This window comes from Peromyscus californicus, unplaced genomic scaffold, assembly GCF_007827085.1.
Source record: "Peromyscus californicus insignis strain IS unplaced genomic scaffold, ASM782708v3 Scaffold_18__1_contigs__length_77618521, whole genome shotgun sequence".
Taxonomy (NCBI): Eukaryota; Metazoa; Chordata; class Mammalia; order Rodentia; family Cricetidae; genus Peromyscus; species Peromyscus californicus.
Genome location: NW_026294480.1, coordinates 72,766,555 through 72,792,383, shown reverse-complemented (window position 1 = coordinate 72,792,383; position 25,829 = coordinate 72,766,555). Strand labels below are relative to the sequence as shown.

Here is a 25,829-nt window from a genome sequence, read left to right as displayed (position 1 = left end):
TTGTACAACCTTCACCATTATCTATCAAGAACATTTAGAAGTTCGCTGTTAGAAGGCCTATACTTAATCCAGCCCCTCTGTATTTCCTCTTGGATTCTCTAGGAAATATGTGTTTTCTCTGCCATCTCACAGACTTGCTTATTCTAAATATTTCATATAAAAAGGATCATGTAACATGTGACCTTTTCTGTTTGGCATCTTTCATTAATCATGAAATTTTATAAGGTTCATTCATGTTGTAGCATGTATTAGTACTTTACTCTTTAACACTGAATAAAATTCAATTGAATTGATATATTTATATATTTATCTGTTCATCTTTTTATGGTAATTTTCTCTTGTTTTTATATTTAGTTATTATGAACTACTCTTTTATGACACTGTGAACAATTTTGTATGAACATACACTTTCAGCTTTTATATATAAACACATACACATGTGTTTGGTCATATTATAATTCCAAAATATTAACTTTTCTTTTATTGAAAATAGATAGTATATTTTGATTTTGGATTCCCCTCCCTCTATTCCTCCCAGTTCCTCCCCACCTTCCTTCCCATTTAAATCCACTTCTTTTCTGTCTCTCACTAGAAATGAAGAGACTTCAAAGAGATATTAAAATATAACAAAATAAAATACAATAAGATAAAACAAAATGATTTTTTATTAAAACAATAAAAAAGTTATAATATTTTCAAATGGACAGATTTTTTTATGCAATTTTATCCACAAAATTGATCTTTAGAAATTTTTAACAAGGAATACAAATGAGAAAATATAGTAAGTCAAAGACAATCTTTGTTAGTGTAATAGTTTCTGGATGTGTTTTTCTATGAGATTATTAGTAACAAATAATTGAGTGTGACATCCTCATATATCAGCTCTGTTAATTCCACATATAATTACAAGAACATATACAAATATAGGTTCAAATTTTCTAGTCAAATTAAGCAGGAAGTTAACAGTAAACATGATAGTCAGTACTGTTCTACACAATTATGTCAACTTGACACAGGGTTGAGTCATCTGAGATAAGGGAGCCTGAGATAAGGGAGCCCCAGCTCAGAAATTGCCTCCATGAGATAGGGGTGTAGGCAAGCCTACTGTAGCATATTTGCTTATCTAATGATTGATGGGGGAAGGTCCAGCCCATTGTGGGTGGGATCATCCATCCTTTGTCTCTTGCTTCTGGGTTCTATGAGAAAACAGACTGAGCAAACCACAGGGAGCTAGCAAGTAAGCAGTACTCCTCTGTGGTCTCTGTACCAGCTTCTGCCTCCAGGTACCTGCCTTGTTCGAGTTTCTGTCATGACTTTCTTCAATGATAGACTGTGGTGCAGAAGTATAAAGCAAATAAACCTTTCCTCCCCAACTTGCTTTTGATCAGGGTGTTTCATCACAGTGATAGAAACCGTAATTAAAACAAGTACATAGTCTCCAATTTATAATGGTTTAGTTGATGACTTTTTTTTTTTTTTTAATGGTGGCATGAAATCACTGTAGACTCAATAAAAATTGTCCTTGGAAATGTAAATCTTAATCTTTTCCTGAACCTGAACCATTGTAAACTGTCCCCACCCTTACATCAGATGGTGAGCACTGACTGTGAACCACAGCATTTAGTTCTACGCCACCAAGGTTCCACTACTGCTCTTCCACAATGTTGTGTTACTAAGCTGTAGCATTCAATGACACAGTTGGCTTAGGTGCATTTATAAATCTGATATTTTAAACATATGATGAGTTTGTATAGTCAGTTTAAAAAGTGTATGTTTTAGCCGGGCGGTGGTGGATCACGCCTTTAATCCCAGCACTCGGGAGGCAGAGCCAGGCGGATCTCTGTGAGTTTGAGGCCAGCCTGGGCTACCAAGTGAGTTCCAGGAAAGGCGCAAAGCTACACAGAGAAACCCTGTCTCAAAAAAAAAAAAAAAAAAAAGTGTATGTTTTTGTACATGAAGTCAAAAGTCACTGTTCAAATGCAGAAGTGGAAATTTTCCTTTCACTAAAGTCTCCAGCTTCATGTTCTACACATTATCTTTGACATACTCATTTCATCCTAATATTTTTCAGATCTCCTCTAATTTCTTTGAAAGAAGGAATTTAATTTACTTCTTACTCTCTGTATTTTTCTATTATAATGTGAATAGAATTTCTTTGTGTGTATATCTGCATGTTTTAGATACTATTTTATTTTATTTACTATTCTTCTCTCATACAACACATATCAAACATAGCCACCCTTTCTTCTCCCTCTCCTAATAACCCCCAACTGTGGTGATATATTGTGTCCCCCAAAATATTGTGCACCCTAATAAAACTTATCTGGGGTCGGAGAACACAACAGCCACTAGATTAGACATAGAGGCCATTGGAAACAACCTAGATGTCCCCCAACTGAAGAATGGATAGAGAAACTGTGGTATACTAACACAATAGAGTATTACTCAGCTGTTAGAAAAAAGTGGCATCATGAAATTTATAAGCAAATGAGTTGAACTAGAAAAAAATTGTTTTGTGTGAAGCAACCCAGACCCAGGAAGACAAACATATTATATATTTTTTCCTAAGTGGATATTAGCTGTTAAGTAAAGGATAATTACAATACAACCCATAGAACCAAAGAAGTTACATAAAGAGGAGGAGGTCTTGAGGGGAATGCATGGATTTCCCTGGGAGGGGAAATAGAATAGATTCTGTGGATGGGGTGGAGGCTGGTGAGATGGGAACAGGAAGGATCAGGTGGGGGAGGGGAGGGGTCTGGGAGAGGATACAGGGAGAGACAATTGAAACAGGAGGGCATTTAGGGGAAGATATGGCAACCTAGAGCAGTGGAAATTTCCTGGAACCTGTGAGGTTGACCCTAGTGAGGACTCACAGTAATGGAGAACACAGAGCCGGTCATCATCTGTAACAAAAACCAGGTCACAAAATCTTTGATGCACAACCTGCAAGACTTACTGGGACAGTGGTGGATCAGAGCTCAAGAGAGTGCCCAACCAAAGACTGGTTTAACCTGAGTTCCACACAAGAGGATGCCCATGCCTGACACTGTCTAGATGGCCAGGATCTGGAAACTTGATGACTCAGAGACCTAGGATAGAACCAAGTATGACTAAAAAAAGTCAATGAAATGATTCCTAATGATATTCTGCTATACTTATAGGATCAATGACTAGTCCAATCATCATCATCATGAGCAGCAGCAGCAGCAGCAGCAGCAGCAGCTGATGGACAGATACAGAGACCCACATCCAAATATATATTTTTTTATTTTCCAACAACCACTCACCAAGAACAAACTCATTACCACTTTTTATCAGTTTCTAACCTGTCGCGTCCGCCTCAACCAGCAAGGAAGACGCAACACCAGGCTCTTCTCCAAGCAGTTTATTCAGGAACCTTAAACAATCTTCTGACCCCGGGGAAAGCCATCTTCTGACTCCCAGGAAAGCCAGTCCACGCCCTTTATAGCCACTGGGCAACCACTTGGACAATGCCGATAGGGTCAGACATACGCAAGCAAGCCAGATTCCACGCCCAAGCCAAATAAGGAGTTGTTTATCCCAGAGAACACCTGCCATCGGGAAGGCGGAAGCCGGACGCCAGCGCCATCTTTGAGGCACAGCCGTGCACGGCTCTCTACACTAACCAATCAAAGTTTTATATTTGCACAGACATATAGAAAGAACAGAATTATATCTACATATAATTACATATAAATATCCATATTAAAAGAGTACAGAAACCATATTTCAAGTGCTACCAATAAAGTACATTGCAAATAGAAGGAAATAACTTGTTTAATAATCTTATGTTTGTATTTTGTATTTAATACCAATTGTAAAACAAGTTAACTTATAATAGATGAATATTCATTAAATATAATGGTCATATATGTACATGACTGACATATTTGATATTGCTCTTTCCTATATACATAGAAAATTCATGAAAGTATGCAACATAAATAATATATAGTGAGTCAGAATAGTTACACATCAATTGCTTTTAAGAACAAAGAAAACTGAATTCAGGTCTACACCTATCTTGGAAGATGGTTTAAAATTCATTATAGTAGGTTAATTGACATTATGAGAGTCAATTGTGCATTGTCATTGTCCAAATATGTGAACATTATAAGTTCATTAACACTTTGAGCAAATGCATCCCATTTCTGCTCAATGTGTTCACACCTTACTGTGCATCCTTGACTTAGAGTAAGACTCATGCATGTACAACAGAATCATGTTCTTTATGAGACACTCAATTACACAGGGAAACTTTTTGCTTTATTCAGTCTCTAGTCTCTTGGGCCAGCAGAAAAAATATATAATTTTACATTTCTGAAAAGTGAATTCCTTTATTTTATGCATGACTATTAGATTTTAGGAATACCTTTAGAGAATATTATAGACAGGGTGGCTTAAACCACAGAAGGCTTTTGTTCACTGGTTTGGAACCATTCAGTCTGAGATCTATGCATTGGTAGTATTAGACTTCCTAAGGACTTGTATTTGGTGTGCTGACAGGTACATTTTTGCTGTGTCCTCACAAGGTAATCTTCCATACATGAGCACTCTTAATGTCTACCTCTTTTTACATCAGAGATATTAAATTAAGGACCGCTCATAGGACTCTATGGACTCTTAATTCCTTCCTTAATAACCCTGTTGCTGTTTGTACATGCACTGAGAATAAGGATTATGCATATGAATCTGAGAAGGAAGAATATGAATTTGTCCTTAACATTCAATATAGCACTGTCAACAATGTAGTGTAAATCATATTTTAAAGAATATTTCAAATGAAAGTATTTTTTTCATACAGCATATTCAAATCAGGGTTTTCTGACACCCAACTCCTCTCAGACCCTCCCTCACTCCCTACTCTTCCAACTGCAGACCTTTAATCTTCACTTTCTCTACCTTTGAAAACAGGCAATGAAAAGAAACAAACCAAAATAAAACAAAACAAACAAAAGAAAAATATGATAAAATATTCACACACACACAAATAAACAAAACCTATCAAAACACACACACAAAAATAAAAACCATAATATACAAGCAAAAGATATGTAAGGTTAAAATAATGTCCAAACAAAGCAGTATGGGGCAGAAAAATCTCTACCATTGAGTTAATTTCATATTGGACATCTACTGTTGGGTGGGGGGCCTGCCCTTCAGTGTAGTTTTATACCAAGTTTAATGCCATTGGAGAAAATGAATGTTTACTTTGCTAGCCTTTGTCACTAGGAGATAACTTCTTGGTTAAGGATGGGAGTGCATGTCCATACTCACTTTGGCTCTTACAATTATTTTTGCTTCCCTTTCCCCATAGTTTCATGAGCCCTGTGGTGAGGGATAAATGAAAACATTTCATTTAGGACTGAGTGCTCTAAGGTCTCTCACTCTCTGTACATTGTTAATTTTTGAGTCTCTGTATTTGTTCCCATTTAATTCAGGAGGAAGCTGCTCTGATGATGGCTGAGCAAGACACTTATCTATGGGTATAGCAGAACGTGTTAGGAATCATTTTGTTGTTACATTCCTTTGGCATAACAGTAGTATTTGGCTTTCCTCTAGGTGTACGGCCTTTCGAGTCTCAGGTTCTTGGACATTCAAGAAGTGTCATGTTTAGGTTCCATCTCATGGAGTGGGCCTTAAGTCCATTCATATAGTGGTTGGTTACTTCATGACGTTGTACCACTGATGGAACAGCCTCTCACACAGCCAGGTCACCATTGTAGTTCAAAGAGTTTATAGCAACGTTGCTGTCTACCTTTTCTTCTGGTAGCACACTGAGTACCTTCTAGTATCATAAACACTAGTCATTAGGTGCAAAGACTCTAGGTAGGCACCTGCTCTAATTCTCTGTGTTCAGTGAGATCTGTAAGTATTGTCTTTAGCAATTGGGGCTTATCATCAGCTTGTGGAGAGCATTCTATAGTTGGAGTTGTTTACAATAAAGTTAGACATAACTCATTCTTGGCATTAGAAGGTTTCACTTGGCGATGAGTAAAGCTCATTGGGCCTTTGTTTTCCCTGTTATTTGGTGACACCTTTTAGATTTCTTCCATATATGTATATATTTTTGAGAAACTTCTGTTGTAATAGGTTTCCATGTGACTCCTCAATGGCTTTTAATTACTACTTCTACTTCACCAGGGTTTATGGGTCTGTTTACATTGCTCATCTGATCTTGATTTAACTTCAATAGGCTGCATATATGAAGAAATATATCCATTTATTTCAGTTTTGCAGTTTGGTAGAATACAGATTTTTAAAGTATACCTCGTGTTTTTCTGGATTTCCTCATGCTTTTTGTGATATCCCTCTTTCATCTATAAATTTATTAATTTGCATATTCTGTCTCTATGTTTTAGTTAATTAGGCTAAGGGTTTATCAATGTTATTGATTTTCTCAAAGAATCAGCTCTTTACTTGACTGATTCTTTTGAATTTTTTTGTAGTTTGTATTTATCTTATTGATTTCAGCCCTGGGTTTGATAATTTCATGACATCTACTTCTTTTGAGTGTTATTTTTTTCTTTTTTTCTAGAGCTCCAGTATGCATTTAAGTAGATGATATGAAATCTTTCAATTTTTTATGTAGTTACTTAGTGTTATGAACATGCTTCTTACAGTCACCTTCATTGTGTTCCATAGGTTTGGATACGCTGTGTTTTTATTTTTATTCTATTCTGAAAAGGTTTTAATTTTCCATTAATTTCTGTCTTGTCCTGTTTGAGTTATTCAGTTTCCATGAGTTTGTTTGTATACTCTCTATTGTTGTTGATATCCATCTTTAATCCATGATGGTCAGATAGGTTAGAGTGTGTTATTTCCATTTTCTTGTGTCTGTTGAGATTTGTTTTGTGTTCAAGCATGTGGTCAATTTGTAAGAAAGTTGCAGGGGGTGCTAAGAAAAGGTATATTCTTTGGTGTTTGGGTGAAATGTTCTGTAAATATATGCTAGGTTCATTTGATTTATGAAATTATTTAACTACAACATTTCTAACTTTAGTTTGTGTCTGGAAGACCTGTCTATTGACAAGAGTAAAGTATTGAAGTCACACACTGTCACTGTTTGAAGGCCAATATGTGATTTTAGCTGCTTTAGAGTTTATTGTATGAACTTGGGTGGCCTTGTGTTTGGTATATTTTTCCTTTCGTGAGTATGAAGTGTCTTTTCCTTTCTCTTCTGATTAGTTTTGGCTTGAAGTTTATTTTTGTCAGACATCAAAATGACTATGCCTGCTTGCTTCTTGGATTCGTTTGCCTGGAATGTCTTTTTTTATCCTTTAACCCAGGATAATGTCTATGTATAATGGTAAGAAGCATTTCTTGAATGCAGCAGAAAGAAGGATCCTGTTTTTGAATTCAGTCTGTTAGTCAGTTTCTTTTTATTGGGGAATTAAGGCCATTAATAGTGAGAGTTACCGATAAGCAGTGTTCATGATTCCTATTATTTTGCTTTTATTGTGTGAGGTTTTCTTTCTCCTTTTTTCATTTGGTGGTCTGGCATTATTTGTTCTTTATGTCTTATTGCGTATGGATGATCTCTTTAAATTGCAGTTTTCTTTCTAGTGCCTTCTGAAGAGCTGTTTGAGTAAATGGATACTGCTTAAATTTGATTTGATTTTGGAATGCTTTTATTTCTCCATCTATCGTGATTGATAGTTTTTTTAGGCATACAGTCTGGGCTGACATTGGTGGTCTCTTAGAGTTTGTAGAACATCTGTAGAGACCGTTCTGGCTTTTACAGTCTTCATTGAGAAGTCAGTTGTTATTCTAATGTGTCTGTCTTTATTTTTTTACTTGATCTTTTCCCCGTGTGGCTTTTAATATTTTTATTGTGGTGATAGAGGTTGCTGTGTAACTTTAGTATTTTGATTATTATGTGTCATGGAGAAGTTATTTTCTGATCCTGTCTATTTAGAGTTCTGTATGATTTTTGTTCCTTGATAGGCACCTCTCTCATTAGTTTAGAGAAATTTTCTATTGTAACTTCTTTTTGAAAATACTTTCTGTTCCTTTGACCTGGATTTCTTCTTCTTCTTCTTCTTCTTCTTCTTCTTCTTCTTCTTCTTCTTCTTCTTCTTCTTCTTCTTCTTCTTCTTCTTCTTCTTCTATTTTACATAGAATTGTCTTTTCATAATGTCCCTGGTTTCCTGGACGTTTTGTGCCTGGATTTGTCTTTAGAGTTAACGTTTTCTCTGACTGCCGTATCCATTTTTCTACTTTGTCTTCAATGCTGAAATTCTCTTTTCTATGTCTTGTACTTTGTTGGTGAGGGTTACCTTTGAGGTTTTCATTTGACTTCCAGAATTTTTCATTTCCAGTTTTCTCTCAGCTTGTGTTTTCTTTAGGATTCTGTTCCTATTTTTGTATCTTAAACTGTCTTCATTATTTTATTCCACTGTTTGTGTTTTCACAGAATTAATTAACAGATTTGTTTATATCATCTTTAAAGTCCTTGAACATATTCATAATTGCTATTTTGAAGCCCTTGTCCTTTGCTTCAGCTATACTGCTTTTTTCCGGACCAGCTGTGGTAGGATAACTGGTGTCTGGTGGAGGCATATTGTCTTGATTATTAATGATGGCATTTTTGTGCTGCTGTCTAGTCATCTGGGGTTCGGATGACTGAGCTGATTCTATGTGTTGATACGTAGTCTTTTCTTTGTTGAGTTGATGCTCTTTCTGTGGTTTCTTTGCCCTCACTGGTTCTTAGGAAAGTGTGGAGAGTGTGGCTTTCCAGGTAGGGAGTGCTTGTGCAGGTTAATGGATGATATAAAGGAATAGAGATGGGCTTGGAGGAAAGGCTGAGAGGGGCTTCAGCAAAGAGCTAAGGACATGTTGTTCATATCCAGAGGCATTGCCCCAGGGAGTTGGGGATGTGATGGGAAGAAGATCCTGCACTTAAGTTGCAGTATGGCAAATAATTCGAGAGATGGTGTTAAGGACTGAGGAGATCCTAGGTATGAAGAATGATTTGGGGTCTCCAGTAAATAGAGTTAAGTTGAGAGGATGAGCACCTGTAAGCAGGTTGTTACCAGGCTTAGAGTGAGAATGGAGGACTACAGTGGAGGAGAGGTAGGATAGTGGGATTTACCTGTCTTAGTCCTGGCCAGGTGTGGCCATTGGGAGTCTCAGATAGCAAGTGTCTCTATATTGGAAGCTGAAAGGAAGGAGTGGCACGGGCTAGGAGAAGGGGATGAGAGAATCTACAGGAGAAAAGAAAGCTTGGTCCATGCCAAGGTTTGAAGGAGCTCCCTGGCAATACAGGTAAGGGGTAGAAAACATGCTCCTTCAAACAGACTGCTACAGGCCTGGTGATGAGACAAGAGAGATTGTAATGGGGAATAGACAGGAGAGTGAAAAATCTCCTCCCTGAGTCCCAGCCTCTGTGGCCACTGAGAGTACCATGTAGACTCTGCATTGTAGAAAGTGTTGTTACATATAGGCAGTTGACAGAAGGGATGTGAGGAGTGAAAAAATCTGGTCTATAAATGGTTAGATGTCCCCTGGGAATGGAGGATGGGAGGGAAGAGTGGCCCCAGCAAGCCGTCTGCTACAGGGTTGTGGGTGAGACTGTGAACGGAATTTCACAATAGCAGTATTTTTCACTTCATTCTTCTCTCTCTCATCCTGTCACTTTCTTTCTCTAGCATTGTTAAAGAATGAATATAAAGCTTGGCATAGTGGCAGAGACTGATGACTACCACCTGGTGGTAAAAGTAGGCAGATCAGACATTTAAGTTTACCATCAGCTATATAAATTTTGAGGTCAATTCAAACAATATGAGACCTGGTATCAAAAAGTATGAACACATACTTATACCCAAGCAATATGAATCATCTACCACCCTTGAGATGAATGAGTTGTAATAGCCACCATTATGATGAAGAAAAAAACAATAAATGCTGTCAAGGAGGTAGAGAGCAGAGATCCTAATTATTATTGTTGAAAGCTTAAATTAGTTCAGGTTCAATGGAAAATGATGTGACGGTTCCCATAGCCAAAACGAAGTTTGCAACAAAATGTATGTAAGCAAAATGTGTTCACAATCGTCAAGCTGTGGTTTCAGCTTATGCACTCATAAGAGATAAACGAATTAGAATCATATTTCATATGATGGGGCATTATTTAGCCATAAACAAGAGGCAAATTGTAGAATTTGTGAGGGGAATTGATGGAAATGGAAAATATAAATGTTAAATAAAGTAAACCAGACAGAGAAAGAAGGGCGTGTTTTTTCTCAGATATGAATAGCAATCTGAGCACTCTGGCAATATAACATCACTGTTTCTCAGGAAGAGGAGTTCAGCAACACCTTCAGTAACATTAAATTTAAGGTAACTCTCCAGCCAGGCAGTGGTGGCATACGCCTTTAATGCCCACACTGGGCTTTCAGAGGCAGATGGATATCTTAGTTTGAGGACAGCCTGATCTACAGAGTGAATTCCAGTACAGCCATGGCTACCCAGAGAAACTCTGTTTCAAAACCCATCTGCTACATGAGACCTTGTTTCAACAACAGCATCAAACACACAGACACACACAGATGTAGAACAAATGTGATACCTATAAAAAAAAAAACCTGTGTGTAAAATGAAAAAGAGTATTAGAGAATGAAAGATGGGAAATAAGTGGGGTTGATATGAGACTATAAAATGGAGGGTACACATGAAAAAAGTACTATATATATATGATAGTATCACAGCCAATTCAATTTGCACTTAGTGTGTATTCTGAGTTATAATAAAAAATAAACCCTAACATAAGGAAATTAAAATTATTATTAATTAGACTAAAATTCTATCTATTTACATTAGACACAATGACTATGATAATAGTTATGATGGGTGATGTCATTCTATATGCTGTGAAAATGTGTTGCTCTGATTGGTTGATAAATAAAGCTGTTTGGCCAATGCTGAGGCAGAATAAGGTTAGGTGGGGCATTCTAAAAAGAGAGAGAGGAAGGAAGAAGAGAGAGCAGGGGAGACGCTGCTAGCCACCGGAAGAAGCAAAATGTAAAGGTACCAGTAAGCCACGAGCCACATGGCAAAGTATAGATTTATAGAAATGGGTTAATTTAAGATATAAGAGCTAGATAACAAGAAACCTGCCATGGCCATAGTTTGAAAATATTAGCCTGTGTGTGTTTATATGAGTCCGAGCAGCTGCAGGACTCATAGGTGAGAGAGATTTATACTGACTGTGGGCCAGGCGGGACACAGGAAAACTTTCAGGTACATAGTTATATCATGTAACTCACTGAAATTTATTTCTAATTCAAAGACTACTAAGCCCAAACCCTAGTAGATAGCTTAAAATGTGTACCCTATAAAAGGAACATATATATAAAAATGACTATGTCTATTGCTATAGATTAGATAGATGATAGATAGATAGATAGATAGATAGATAGATAGATAGATAATCTTTGGCAGAGAAAGTTGACAGAATAATTTGCCTTAAACAAATAAAATTTTACTGCTGACAAAGTCCATTGCAAGCATTTTTAACTCTCATGAGTTCCTGCTCTGAATGTTCACACTTGTTTACTAAAGCTATCAGGGCCTTCCAACAGAATCACTGAAATTTTTTATTTTTGCTACTTAAGAAGATGTTATATGCTAATTTCCATATTACATTATATCCTATAAAACAGGTGAAAACAAAATATTTTCTCTTTTTTGTACTTTTTTATAATATTGTATTTTATTTTTCTTAGTGTTTTAATAATACAACTAGTAACTGATTTTACCACATTCTTTATCAATGTTATTAGAAACAGAAGAAATAAAATATGCAAACTTAATTATACATAAATTTTGAAGCCCAATATCACATATGTATGTCAATATAGGATGACAGAAAAATTTAGTTCATTAGCTGCTTCAGGCATTCTCAAAAAAAATCTAAGGTAATAAACATAAGTCTAATATCATGCTTTTACTTCTAGTTGTTTTTTTTTTTCTGCACGGTCATTGTCATGTAACAGAATGTTATACAGGTATTGCTTTCGTGTTGATTTCTTATCTGTTTTGTTGGAGTTCTCTCAAAAGTGTGTCCCAAGGTACCTGTAGGTAATTCTCAATGCAAGTGTTATTAGCAGATGCAGTGTAGCATTGGATATTATTGCTGCAGTGGATTCCTCTCTCTCTCTCTCTTTTCCTTCTTTCCTTTCCTTTTTTATGGTTGTTAGTTTCAATTCAATTAGTATTTATTTAAAATAGTCTTTAAAGTCCTTAATGTTGCTAGTTAATTTGGAAATATGGATTTGCTTATGGATGATCAAAATTTTCTCATCTTTGCTTGAAGATTCTGTCTTTGTACTGATAGTTGTGATCTACAGTAATCCTTTAAAATAAATCATGGTCTAAACACTAATACTCTGGAGTTTTATCATAGCTTTATTGCTACTGTTCCTGCTTCTGCTACTACTGTGTGATTTACCTTTGGACATATTTAATACTTTTCCTTGGAATTTTGATGTACTGGGAATGTCCTTTTGGAGTATCCAACACTCAAGAGTTAGGATGAGTCAAGCATCCACAAAATTAGAAAACTGTGTGTGTATGCCATATATAGAGAATTTTCTAATTTTGTGGCTACTTGACAATATATATATATATATATATATATATATATGTGTGTGTGTGTGTGTGTGTGTGTGTGTATAGTAATTCTATCATTCTTGAATATACATATATATAAAACAAAAAACATATATTATATATTCAAGAGAATATACTTTTTCAAGGAAGAGAGATAATGAATGGATGACAAATGGTTTAATACTTCTTCAGTTCCTTGGAGGAACAGGCTGACATTTCATTTATGAAATATTTTGCTGTATTCATTTACTATGGCTCATTTCCTTGTTGATTTGTTCGATGTACTTTGCACTTATTTCTGCTGCTTGTGTTTAAATAAGCCTTAACATTGCACTTTCTGTCCTTAATTATGTATTTTTAACTTATGATTCATTTGATTTGTTTTTGTATTATAATTTTTATTAAAATTTGACTTTATATTATATCATAGATGATGAAAGTATTCTTTCTTAATTATGCATTTAGCAAAAGTTACATAGCTATACACTAAAAATGAATCTTATGCTATGTGAATTGAAAATTAATTGTCATGTTTTACATAGACTATATACACAACCATATACTCTGGTGTCTGTGACTGGTATCTGAGAGATCAACACAATGTGAAATCACAATTATCAATACTACCTTTTTATTTCAAAAGATATGTTTCATAAAGACAATGCCACTATTTTGGTTTATGCTTTGTCCTAATATCTAGTGTCAGCCACTCAACAAATGTCGTTGAAAGATTTAGATGAAGTCATTGTACAAATGCTGAGGAACCTGGTAGCCAGGAAATAACAGAAGATAAAAGGACTGCATGAAATCAGAAAGTATTCTACAAAACAAATGGATGATGGTCACAGTGAAGATATAGTCCACAAACCAAGAGGGGATCTTCTCCACCTATTTGTCTAACAGGATGTGTGCATGTATACTATACAAAGAACAGAAACATTGACCACAAAACACAAATAATCTAGTCAACAAACAGGGCAATGAACTGGGCCAATAGTTCTCAATGGAAATGGTCTAAATTCTGTTGGACTCCTGTCTTCAAGAAAAGTTGCAGGTAATACTGAGAGGGGTTAGGGAAAGGAACTATTGTACAATGATGATGATATTCTAAATTGGTGTGTCCAATCTGCAGTAATGTATGGCCATTCCTCAAAAAAGTACAAGTAGAATTAGCATAATACAGCTCTGCCACTCATTGGTAGACACCTGGTGCAGAGGGACTTTTGCACACACATGTTTACAGCAAATATGTTAGTCGATGTCTGGAACCAGCTTAAATGTCCATCATCATATTAATGAATAAAATGGAATATAGAGTGGGGCTTTGTTAGCTAAAAGATGAATGAACTTTGTGGGGCTTTGTTAGCTAAAAGACGAATGAACTTTGTCATTGACAAGAAAGTGTAGTCTTGTTGTTCATAGAGTTAGCCAAAAAAACTTATTTAGAAAGACAAAAGTCACATTTTATCTCACATAAAGAATTTAAATTATATATTTATATACATGTATGTATATGTATATGTTCATAAGTATTTATGTATTTATTACATACATACAAAACAGTGAGTTAACACATATCTTAATTAGCTCTATTTAGACATTTCACTCTATACATATCAAACCAACCAACCACAAATTATAAATTCATAAAATTTTTGACAATTTAAAAAGTTAGAAAAAAAATCCCTCTGATCAGCAAGGTGGCTCATCAGGTAAAGGTGTTTGCCATCAAGCCTAACAATGGTCCCCTTAATTTTTATTTAAAAACCAAACTATTTATTTATTTGGTGTGTATGTATGTGGATAAGTGTGTTGCTCACAGACATGAGGAGGTAAGAGGACAGGGTTTGTTCTCAATTCAGGTATCAGGTTCATGGCAAGAGAAGTTAATGGAATGTGATAAATAAAATCATAGTACATGCTACTTATGTCTGAATTATATGATCAAATAACTCAGTTTATACTGTGACTATATGCTAAGTTAAAATTTAATGGAAGAGAAATAAATGATTTAGGTATCATAGTTATAAGAACTCAGGGATCATAAATTAAAGTCTGATCTGTACTTCACAGGAAAATCCTAACACAGAAATCAAATAACTGCAGAAAAATTAAATCTGAAGTAGCCCCTCTGAATGTGGGTGATAGTTGTGAGGCTTGATATACTTGTTTATGGGGCCCCTGGCTGGGGGACTAGGACTTACCCAGGTGCATGAACTGGCTTTTTGGAGCCCATTCCCTGTGGTGGGATACCATGCTCAGCCTTGATACAGCAGGGGGAAGGGTTAGGCCCTTCTTCAACTTAGTACACCCAACTTTATTGACTCCCCAAGGAAGGTCTTACCCACTCTGAGGAGGGGATGGGGGTTGGGATGGGAGTGGGAGAAGGGGAGGGAGGGGGAACTGGAGATATTATGTGAAATGAAAAAAAATCTTTTTAAATTAAAAAAAAGGTAAACAAAAAAAAAACCCAAGCAAATTAAATCTTGAGAAATATTTGACTCATTAATGGACTTCAGTTATTGAATATGTGATTGATAAGTCAAGACACGAAAACTATTCTTCAGAAGTATGTAGTTTGAATATTTAGACCATAATTTAAATACTACCATGATTATTATAATTAGGGTACAATTTTCAAATTTATTCTTTCAGACAAATTTAAACCTATAACAAAATTGAGTGGAAAATCCAGAGCTGCCATCAACCTTGCTAACAGCATGCCTTCCACTGTAGTGCAGTGGCTATACCTAACAGACTCTGGCACATCATTATCACCCATTGTACATGGTTCACATTGAATTCCACTCTTGGGATCTTCCATCATTGAGACAAAGGGATAGGGGTGTGCTGTCACATTAACAAAATTCACATCTTCTGTACATCACAGAATGCCATACAGTTTACACAGCATTTTGTGTTCTCCGACAGGCTTCTTTTACTTGATAATATGTATTTGAATGTCTTCTGCACTTCACATGGCATATAGCTCATTTCTTTTGAGTGCAGATAAAAATGTCCTATTATATAACTGTTTCACTGTTCACTTATTCATTCTCCTACTGAAAGGTACTTGGTTGCTTCCAAGTATGGGGATTAATCATAAAGCTGCTAGACATACACCTGTAAATACTGCTGTTGTCTTTATCCAATGGTTGATTATGGATCATATATATCATGTGTGTGTGTATGTGTTTGTGAGTATGTGTGACACATACACACTCACACACACATTTTCTAAACAGGAATGGTGAAAAAATGAAGGCTAGTCATGAATTTGAGCTTTTCAAAGAAAAACTGTGCTTGATCTTTGGCAATTATTTCATTGTTTACATGATATTGTTCGTCTGAATATCTAAAACAACAACCTAACTTCTCTTAGGAGTACAGAACTGTGAGTACCAGCTTTCTTACCTACTTATAATCTGGCTTCAACATGAGTTTCTAAGTAACTTATTTTGGTATATTAACCAGAAAAAGAGAAAAGAAAATCTCTCAGCCAAGAAGACTCAATTAATTTAAAATACACAATAATGGGTTCTGAAATAGCAACTACATTTTAACCAGTAAGTTCATTAAACATTTCCCAAACTCATAACCATTATTTTGCTTAGTCAGATGTTTTCTCAAAGGAGAGTTCATTCATTTTAAGTGCTTAAAAATACATGATGAATGAAGCAATTTGCTTTTTTATTTACATTTTACCACTGATATTTTATTCAAAAGAGCACATTGTGATTTTAATCAGCTGTTTCCTAGAATTGTAGAACAATGCTTTGTTTTACATTTAAAACTTTAGAGTTATGTTTGTGAAGGATACAGAATCCAATAGCTCTAAAAATTAATAGAATACTTAATATTACATAATTAATTTATGTGCAATTGATATAAAATAAGCTCAAAAACAGATTAGAGATCTCCCTAAAAATTATGATTTTGGGGATAGCCAAATTATAAATATGTGGAATATAGAAAAATTATGGCATATTAAAATGATACAGTATAGCAAAGAAATTTTTCTTATTTCAAGTTTGTTGAAGATCAGATAAATCAAAAAGTACTATCTCAGATATCCAAAGCACCTCATTGTTCCATGTCAAAGTAACAACTATCTTCTATTTTCCTCCTTATATTCAGTAACATCTGAAAAACTCTAATATTGGCACTGTGTCCTGGTCCATTAATTAATTATATAATTTAATGAAACTCTTCACAACATTTATATATATATAATTAATCATATATATATATTTATATTTTAAGTTACAAATTATTGAAAATAGGTGAATGAATAAATTAAAATGAAAATAAAGGAGAAAACTAAGTTATTTTAAATAGGATATCTATTTCTTTTATTTTATGTGTAGGAATGTTAGCCTGCATAAATGTATGAGAGCACTGAATATTCTGGAACTGGAGTTACAGACAGTTATGAACCAGCAATTAGGGACCTGAAGCCAGGTCCCATGTAAGAGCAACTATTACTCTTAACCACTGAGGTGTCTCTCCAGTCCAAAATAAGATACTTCTAAACCACCCTTTGCTTATCGTATCAGTTACTTTTCTGCTGCTTAACAAAATAGTACAACTTAAAGAATTTAAGGAAGAAAGGTTTCTAGCTTATGGTTCTGAAGACGGAGTCTATAATGGCCGGGAAGTCATGGCAGCAGCAAGCGTGACGGCAGGAGCAGGAAGTATGTTAATCTTCTCTGCACGCAGGAAGTGGAGAGAGAACAAGGTACAGACATAGAAACTTAGAGGGTCGTTTGATTCTATGTCCATTAGCAGAATAATAGCAGCATATTCACCCCAGACCTTTGAGTCCCTCAGTTATGAGTTCTGGGCCAGATTTACAGTGCCAGGTATGTGTTTCCTCCTTTGGAGTGGGCTTTAAATCTAATCAGAAAGTATTTGCTCCCCACATAGCATCTATCTCACTGTGGTATCCCGGGGCACAGTTTACTGTACCAGTCATTATTGTAGTCCACAGATGGAGAAGACATATCCGCACAGAAACCTTCATAGCACCTTCTAGTAGTATGAGAGATAAGAAGCAGAGAAGCTTTCTGGTCACTACCAGACTGATTTTTCCTTGTCCTGTGCCCAGAGTCTGTGTCGTCTTCAACAATACGATCTTACCTTCATGCTCTGGTAGGCAACCAAGAGCGATGACAGTAGCCTGGTTTGGGTGTCTGCATTAAGCCTATGAGCCTCAATGTTAGGTGAGAATCCCATACTGGCCTTAGGATTTTTATTTGGAAACTACTATTTAATAAGCTTCACATATATAGAGAGATAGAGATAGTCATATATAGAAGGGTTTAAATAGGTTACACAGGGGATAATTTTCCTTCTGAAGAATAATTATTGAGTTCAATTAGCTTATTTTATATTTGTGTTGCAGCGATCATAGTTTTTCATTAATATATTTATAAGAGTGATTATATTAATGTATTTTGGACATTCAACTAATGCCTTTCTATGAACTGCCTTAATGCATTCTGGTTCTAACAAATAGTAGTATCACATTAAAAACAGTGTAATATAAAAAATATTTCACTGAAGATATTTGATCTTCCTCCATATAAGGTATCTTTTCTTGAATGTTTTCCTTGATCATTTTAAAATTAGTATTCTTAACATTCTGAAAGTTACGTAGAATTTTGCGTATAATCTTTCTCTCTCTCTTTTTCTTACTGTTCTTTCCTCTCTCCTCTATCCTTCTCATTCTCTTCTTGGAAAATGTATTTAGCAGAGAATTAGTTTTTCACTGAACTCTATGAGAAGAACCAAGTTACTCTGCTTTAAGTCATTGACAGATACAAATAGTTTTCTTCTATTTTTTTGTCATATGTAATTATTGGCCTATTAAACATTTATATTTCTTTATTCTAACTATTTATTAAAAAGTTTTATCATTTTTGTTTTAAGTTATTTGCATAAACATTCAAATATAATGCTGTGCTTATTAATATTCCACATCCGGAAGTCTCCTATCTACTTCTCTCTTCCCAGACTGCTTATAGAGATTCCCAATAGTTTGTCTTTTTGTTTTTTATAAATTTAATTATTAAAAAAACTTTTAATGAAGACATCTCATGGATGTGATATTATGGTTTGTGTTATTTAATAGTCTTTTCAGAGAAGAGATTTTTAGATTTACTGATATATTCTAATTTGTATTCCAACATATTTAAGACATCTTTCTGAATCTCAAAACTCAAACATTCTGACACTGAGCTACATATTCCTAGGCCTGTGAACCACTTATTTTCATTGTCTTCCAGATTTGCTAATAAAAAGCTTAGGCATATAAAACAAATGTTTAGTTTTTACATATTTTCAAAATTATTTATTTTTGCTGTTCTCTGCTTTATCATATATCATAGAATTTCTTTCATTATATGCTATTAGCAAACATTTACTAATACTTTGTAATTTCAGTTTAAAATTGTTTATTTCACATATTTTCCATTAACATGGAAATATTTGTGAGATAATCTAATTCTTCTGCTAATTACAATTTATGTTATAGGTTGTTAACAACAATGATTTGAATCTTAATAATTATTATAATTTTTGGAATCTATTAACAGTTCCTCTGGAATCTTTAGTATTCCAAACGTGTGAAATTTCATTATCTTGGAGAATATATGCATATGTGGCTAAGTTTCTTTAGTTTCTGTTTTCTATCAGTTTTCATTTGTTAATTTTTCTATTTAATTATTTTTTCATCACATTTTTTTCTAGCAAAATCATCAATTTCTTAGTAGTGAATCCAATCCTTATGGACCATTGTCAGTTTTTATTCTCTATTTACAATATTACTGGGTATAAATTCTATTTTTGAAACTATGTATATGATATTTTAACTTTATATATTCTTTGTAGAACCTTTATAAATAGGATTTATATATCTTCATTAATTTTTCTAACATTTTCTATCATTCCAGTTTTCCCAGTCACCAATATTGCTGCAGTATATCTTGTCCCCTGTGTATGACCATTATGATGAGACTTTTAGGCAAGACCGAGTTGAGTTCATCCTAGCTCCCATTGGCCTTCACAGAGCCTAGCCTGAGGCAGAACTACGTACCCACTCTCATTGTTTTCACTAGGTCACACTGATCATCATGCTAGTTCTCGATTCTCTCCTATTTATTTCTCACCTGACTGTGGATTGCTCTACAGCTACCACCTCCACCTAGAGAAGTCATCTTCTATGTAGGTGCAGATCAATCGTTTTACCTGATAATATAAACACTTGATATCTTTCAGCTAATTTCTAGTTTTCATAAATATTTCTTATTTTCTATAATTACTGTGGCAAGAATAGCCATCTCACCAAACACAGCAGTCACTGGAAAGAAGATATCATGTAAAACTCTATTCTAAAATCTACTTTTCTCCTAGTATTGTTCATCCACATACTATAAGATGTAATCTTCTCAGAGTGAAATGAAATGGTATGTTATGAAGATAATCATGCAGTAAACATATCATTCTAAGGTTTACATTCTATAAGAGTAATAATTTGTTACAGAGGACATCAAGATCTGAGGGTTGGTGGAGTCACAGGGTCAGGGAATCAGGTTAGAAGAATTGATAGATAAGAATAATCCAGTCACCAGCCAGGAACAAATACACTATTATTCAAGGAGGTATTAAAATGTTACCTTTGCAAAATGCTTCTATCGGCAGAAAATAGCCCTAAAACTATCAGTAACATAAACAAAATTTTTGTAAGAATATACTTAGACTTTCATCAAAGCAAGAAGATATAAAATTAACATTCAAAACTTTTTTCTATACACCTAAAATAAACTCACTGAAAAGGATTATAAAAACTAGAAAGTAATGAAGAAAGAGATTGAACAGGTACTAGATGTCAAGACCTCCCATGTACATTGATTTTCAGGTAGACTCTATCTAATTACATGGATCATTAAGTAGGCAAACATTCAGGCTGTGGTCAGAGGGAAATGATACTACAGATGAACGATTGAAAAAAATGTATTGTTGCTGGCTTGTGGCATAGAAAAAATGAGTCACAAGCATGAAATTCAGGAAGCAAACTACATCTTGGAAAGGCAGAGAAATAGATCGTCATCTAGGCTTTCAAGGAATCAATGCATTCCAGTCAGACTCTTCAATCTGAGCTCAGTAAACCTAAATATTTGATAAATTGGTATTAGTTTATGGCACAAACAATATTTGCTAATAGCAATGAAAAACTAAGCAAACCACAAAACAAGTACCCTCAGTATTTTTAATATGAGGGTCAGTGGCAAAAAAAACTATGAACTTTAGTAACCATCACTACTATGCTCATCCAGAAAATATGTAACCAGAAACTATATTAGTGCTATCAGTCTATGGCCTCAAAATTTTTGCATTTATATTGGTCAATAACATAATTTCGGCTTTCATTGATCTTGAAACCAGCTAGTACACAGAGAAAACATGAGTATGTAAAGCAAATTATTGATTATTAAGTGCTGTTAGTGAAACTGAAAGTGTTTCACAGTTTAATACAATATGTTTTCAATTTTTAGTTCTGAAATTAAAATACAATTATATTGTTTCTTCCCTGCCTAAATTCCCTCAACCCTCATCCCTGCTTACTACCTTTCAAATTCATGGCCTCGTCTCTTTTTGGTTGTCACACAAATATATATATGCATATATGTATACATATATGTACAACCTACTCAGTCTATTATATGTTACTTGGATGTGTATAGTTTCAAGGCTGAGCAACTGGTATTAGACAAGCAATTAGGGGCTCATCCTTGGGAATGACTATTTTTCCTAATCTAAGTTTTCTTAGCTTCCTGAAGTTCTTCGTTTACAGTTGGGGGTCCTGTAAGATTCCCAACTTCCATATAACCAAAACTACTTGTGTTTTCCTTGTTTGGGTCTTGTTTAGGCAGCCATATTGTTGAACAGTACAGCTTCCATGTCCCTTCAAGGAAATGAAATCTCTCAGCCAATTTCCTGGTCCTCTGACTCTAAAAAAACTTTTCACTCATCAGGTGGTGGTGGTGTATGCCTTTAATCCCAGCACTCAGGAGACAGAGGCAGGTGGATCTCTGAGTTCGAGGCCAGCCTGGTCTACAGAGCGAGATCCAGGACAGGCACCAAAACTACACAGAGAAACCCTGTCTCTGAAAACAAAACAAACAAACAAAACCTTTCACTCTCTCTTCCTCCATATTTTATGAGTCTTATATACTGAAGTTGTGTTGTAAATGTTTCCATTAGAGCTGTGGACACATGATCAATTGGTTTCTATATTTTGGCCAGTTGTGATTTTCTGTAATGGTCTCTGTTGCAAAAAAAAAAGTCTATCAATAAAGAATTATGCTTAAAATAAAAATAAAAAAGACATTTCTTTGATGGGTGAGAGCTATACTTACTGCTGTGGGTATAAAAATATGTAGTTAGCTCTGACATATGAGAATCAAGTCAGGTCTCTGAGATTTAACACTGGGTGTGATAGAGATTCCAATGTCAACTTGAGGTCCTCTCAAGGAAGGACTTTGGAACTTCCTGGAAGTGTACTTAATAGACTCGTGTCAGCTGCCAGCCCCTTTCTCAGTGACTGTTTCAGTCCCAGAGCAAAGCTCGGCCTGAAGTCATTCCTGCCATGAATCCTTCATCCCATAAGTATGCAAAGTAGATCCTAAGTATGGCTATTTTTCTCTCCTTTCCCAAATTTTAAAGGTCAAACTCAAAGAAATCTGAGAGTGTCATTAAGATCCATTACTTTAAAAGAATTTATTTCAGAAAATTTTTTTCCAGGAGAGGATCCTGAAAATGTAGTAAGTCCCTGGATCAGAAATATCAGTAGCACCAGGAAACTTATAAACTTTATAGTTGATATCATATAAGATGATTCCTACCTCTTACTTACTAAATCACCAACTCTGAAAGCAGGTCTGGCATCAGTCCTCATATACCCATCAGATATTTCCTAAGGTTGATGCAGATTTGAAAAACACTAGTGCAATCTCTTGTATTATCTACCACATAATCACCTGTTTTTGAAAATTTAGCATTCTATATGAAGCACTTAAAATCTAAGACTAGAATTCTTGTTAATGAGAACTTTAGATCAAACTTCTGATGAATTAATTCTTTATTGTCCTCAGAAATATAATGTCCATGTATTCCTAGGTGCACAATTTTCTGAATCACATTGATTACAGCAGGAGAAGACAGGGGATAGATTTCAGAGAATTCAATATAATGTTGGTGCATCTAACAGAAAAAAATGGACGAGGATTGGATCTCATTCACTTGGAGGTACTTCCAGATTGCCATGCAGTTCCTAACTTTCTAATATATCTTTATATTTTGAAGAGCAAATAATTCTTTTCTCCACTACAAGTAAAGAGAAATTGATATGATACTATGAATATTAAAAGTATTCCAAGAAGGGAAATTGAAAGAGTATAATTTTGGATTCAAACATGAATATCAAGTTCTGATTCCATTGTATTGGATAAGCCAATGAAATGTGCCAAGACTCTGGGTTAGCACCGTTTTATATATATAGTATCTATCTGCTTCACAAGAATGTTATAATAGACCAAATGCATGTGCACAGGAGGTAATAAGTACTGTGTTATGGAGATGTCTGGTGGTTGACATTATCAATGACTGCATTACAATAACCAAACCACATCTATTTATCATCTTTGTCTATTATTAATCTTTGTCTTTAGCAGTGTCTTCCAAAGAAGTAACTCAGAAATCCAAGGTCTTTACAGAGTATAGCCACAGTTACATTTCTCAGGTGGAAATGAAAATACTTGAAAGTAGGAACAATGTCTAGCTCAGTGGTTCTGGATGAATCAATGTGTCAACTCCCTGTCTCTGCCACAAATCAGCAAGTCCTGTCTCCAAATGCTACAGTAAACAGCTTCAAATTAAAATGATACATTCTTTTATTTTTTAACATAATGTTTGTATTGATTATTTGGGAATTCACTCTTACTTCCCAGTTATTCCAGGGCCAGACCCCCAACTCTTGTGGCCTCCCCCCAAAATAAGATTAAAAATAGTCCAATTTGTGTTGTCTATATAGTCATTGGAGCATGATCAAACTTCTGGTGGCCAGCCTCCTAAAGAAAAGTGAGTCCTTCCCACTCCACCCCTGCCAATAGCCATCTGTTGTGGACAGCTACACTTTAACAGCCTTACCACAATTTTTAAGTCTCTTGATGGCTTCCTGCCTAGGTTTTTACTTCTCTGGGGCTTGGGGGGGAGAGGTTGTCACAGAAGCCTCTCTCTCTCTCTCTCTCTCTCTCTCTGTGTGTGTGTGTGTCTCTGTCTCTGTCTCTCTCTCTCTATATATATATATAGATAGATAGATATAGATATAGATATAGATATAGATATAGATATAGATATAGATATAGATATAGATATAGATATAGATATAGATATAGATCAACTATGAGTCTGCAGTCAGCAATACCACCACAGGAGAAGCTTCCTTGTCCTTTACAGTCAGCAGGACCACAGATCATGGTATCTGGCAACAGCACAGACCTTGGACATCCACCCAGCCTCTGGTGTCAGCACATGCCACGTACCTCAGCATCGTCTCCGGTGGCAGTATAGGCCCCAGACACTAAAACGGTTGCCAGTGGTAGCCTAGCCAGCACACGCAAATCAACATGGCTTCAGGCAGCAGCAGAGAAAACGGAAGTTTGCATGGTTCCAAGTGGCACAGGCCACTTACATCTATATGGCCCCCAGCAGCATCTCAGCCCAAGGACATCCACATGGCTCTCCACAGGCTACCACGGACATCCACATGCCCTCCAGGTGTAGCAGGACCAGAGACCCAGACATGGCCTCCCATTGGCTGCTCAAGGCACAGATATCAACATAGCCTCTGGGTGGCAGTACAGGCCATGCACATCAACATGGCCTCCAGTGGCAGCTCAGGGCTGCCATAGTTCCACCTCTCTCCACCTCTATTCTTCTGTCTTTCCCTCCCCTGCATTGCAAACTCGTTAGTGGCCGTGGCGTTGGGAACTGCAACGCATCACTCAGTATATTTTTAGCCCAAACAGCTCTATATGCGAATGAATGCTTATTGCCTCAAGTCTTTGGTCTGGCTTGAGGACTTTAATCTCTGAGGGGCCATAAATACTGGACCATCTCCAAACTCTTGTTTCAGATATTATGCTGATGCGCAGAGCCAGGCAGAGCATCTGGGGCTAGGATCCTAGCAAGCTCCAGACCCCAGACTGCCACACTCCTCCCTGCCTTTGATGACAGCTACTCTGAGAAACATCACGAAAGATCTTTGTACTTGGAGTCCGCGGGCAGTGCCCTGGCCCGGTGCTCTTTCTCTCCCAGAATGCCGAGTAGTAGAGAGGACTGGATCTATTCAGCAACGCCATGTTCTTTGTCTGCTGTTGCGAGGCTCCCATACCCTCCTTCACACATGTAGTTTCACTCTTGTACCCCACACATGGCTCTGGTCTGCCATCTTTCTTTCCAATGTCATGAGTTCACTTTTTTAAGAGCATCTTTCCATAAGACCTGTCTCTTTTTTTGTTGTTCCAGGGATATTGCAGGTTCAGGAGGCCCTCCCCGGGTCTCTCAGGCTCCTCAGAGCAGCTTCTCAGTCCAGTGGAGGCTGTGAGCCGCTTTCTCTACATTCGATCACAGCCATGCTTCAGGTTTACATCTTCGGTGGTGACGACATGTTCCCGAATCTAGTTCTGCAGCGCCAGCTCCTCTTCCTGTCCAGCAGCTCTTAGATGGAGTAGGTGATGAGGTTGACTTACTCCAAGTGCTGGATCTGGTCCCAGATGGCAGCTGAGTTGGTCAAGCAGGTGCCTTGGGTGCTCTTTCAGGAAGGAGATACTCTTTTAAAAAGGTGGAATATTTCTGATTTGATCCATTTCTCCTTTCATTACTTTTTTATTTGCTAAGTCTCAGCTTTGATTCATTGTTCCATCCTTTTCCCTCTGTATATTACTGTTAATAATCGATGCATACATAAGAATGGCAGGCTAGTACTTACATTATGGCTAATATATATACATATATATATATATATAGTTAGATACTTAAAGGCCTACAGGTATTTATTTGTTTATTAGTTTATTTATTTATTTTTGTAGCAAGCAGCTAGGTTACTGCTCCATCACATTGCCATACTCTTATTA

At 35.9% G+C, this 25,829-nt stretch overlaps 1 long non-coding RNA gene across 3 annotated transcripts in view; it reads right to left on the bottom strand.

Annotated features, from left to right (window-relative positions):
• The window catches only part of LOC128113774 (uncharacterized), a 35,964-nt gene that overhangs the window by 6,000 nt on the left and 4,135 nt on the right, over positions 1 to 25,829 (bottom strand). The window contains exon 3 of one of the 3 annotated variants that reach the window (XR_008219658.1): positions 2,960 to 3,092. The exons of the other annotated variants lie outside the window; for them this stretch is intronic. This is a non-coding gene — a long non-coding RNA (uncharacterized LOC128113774). The remainder of the gene's footprint in view (positions 1 to 2,959; positions 3,093 to 25,829) is intronic. 3 annotated transcript variants of the gene reach the window in all.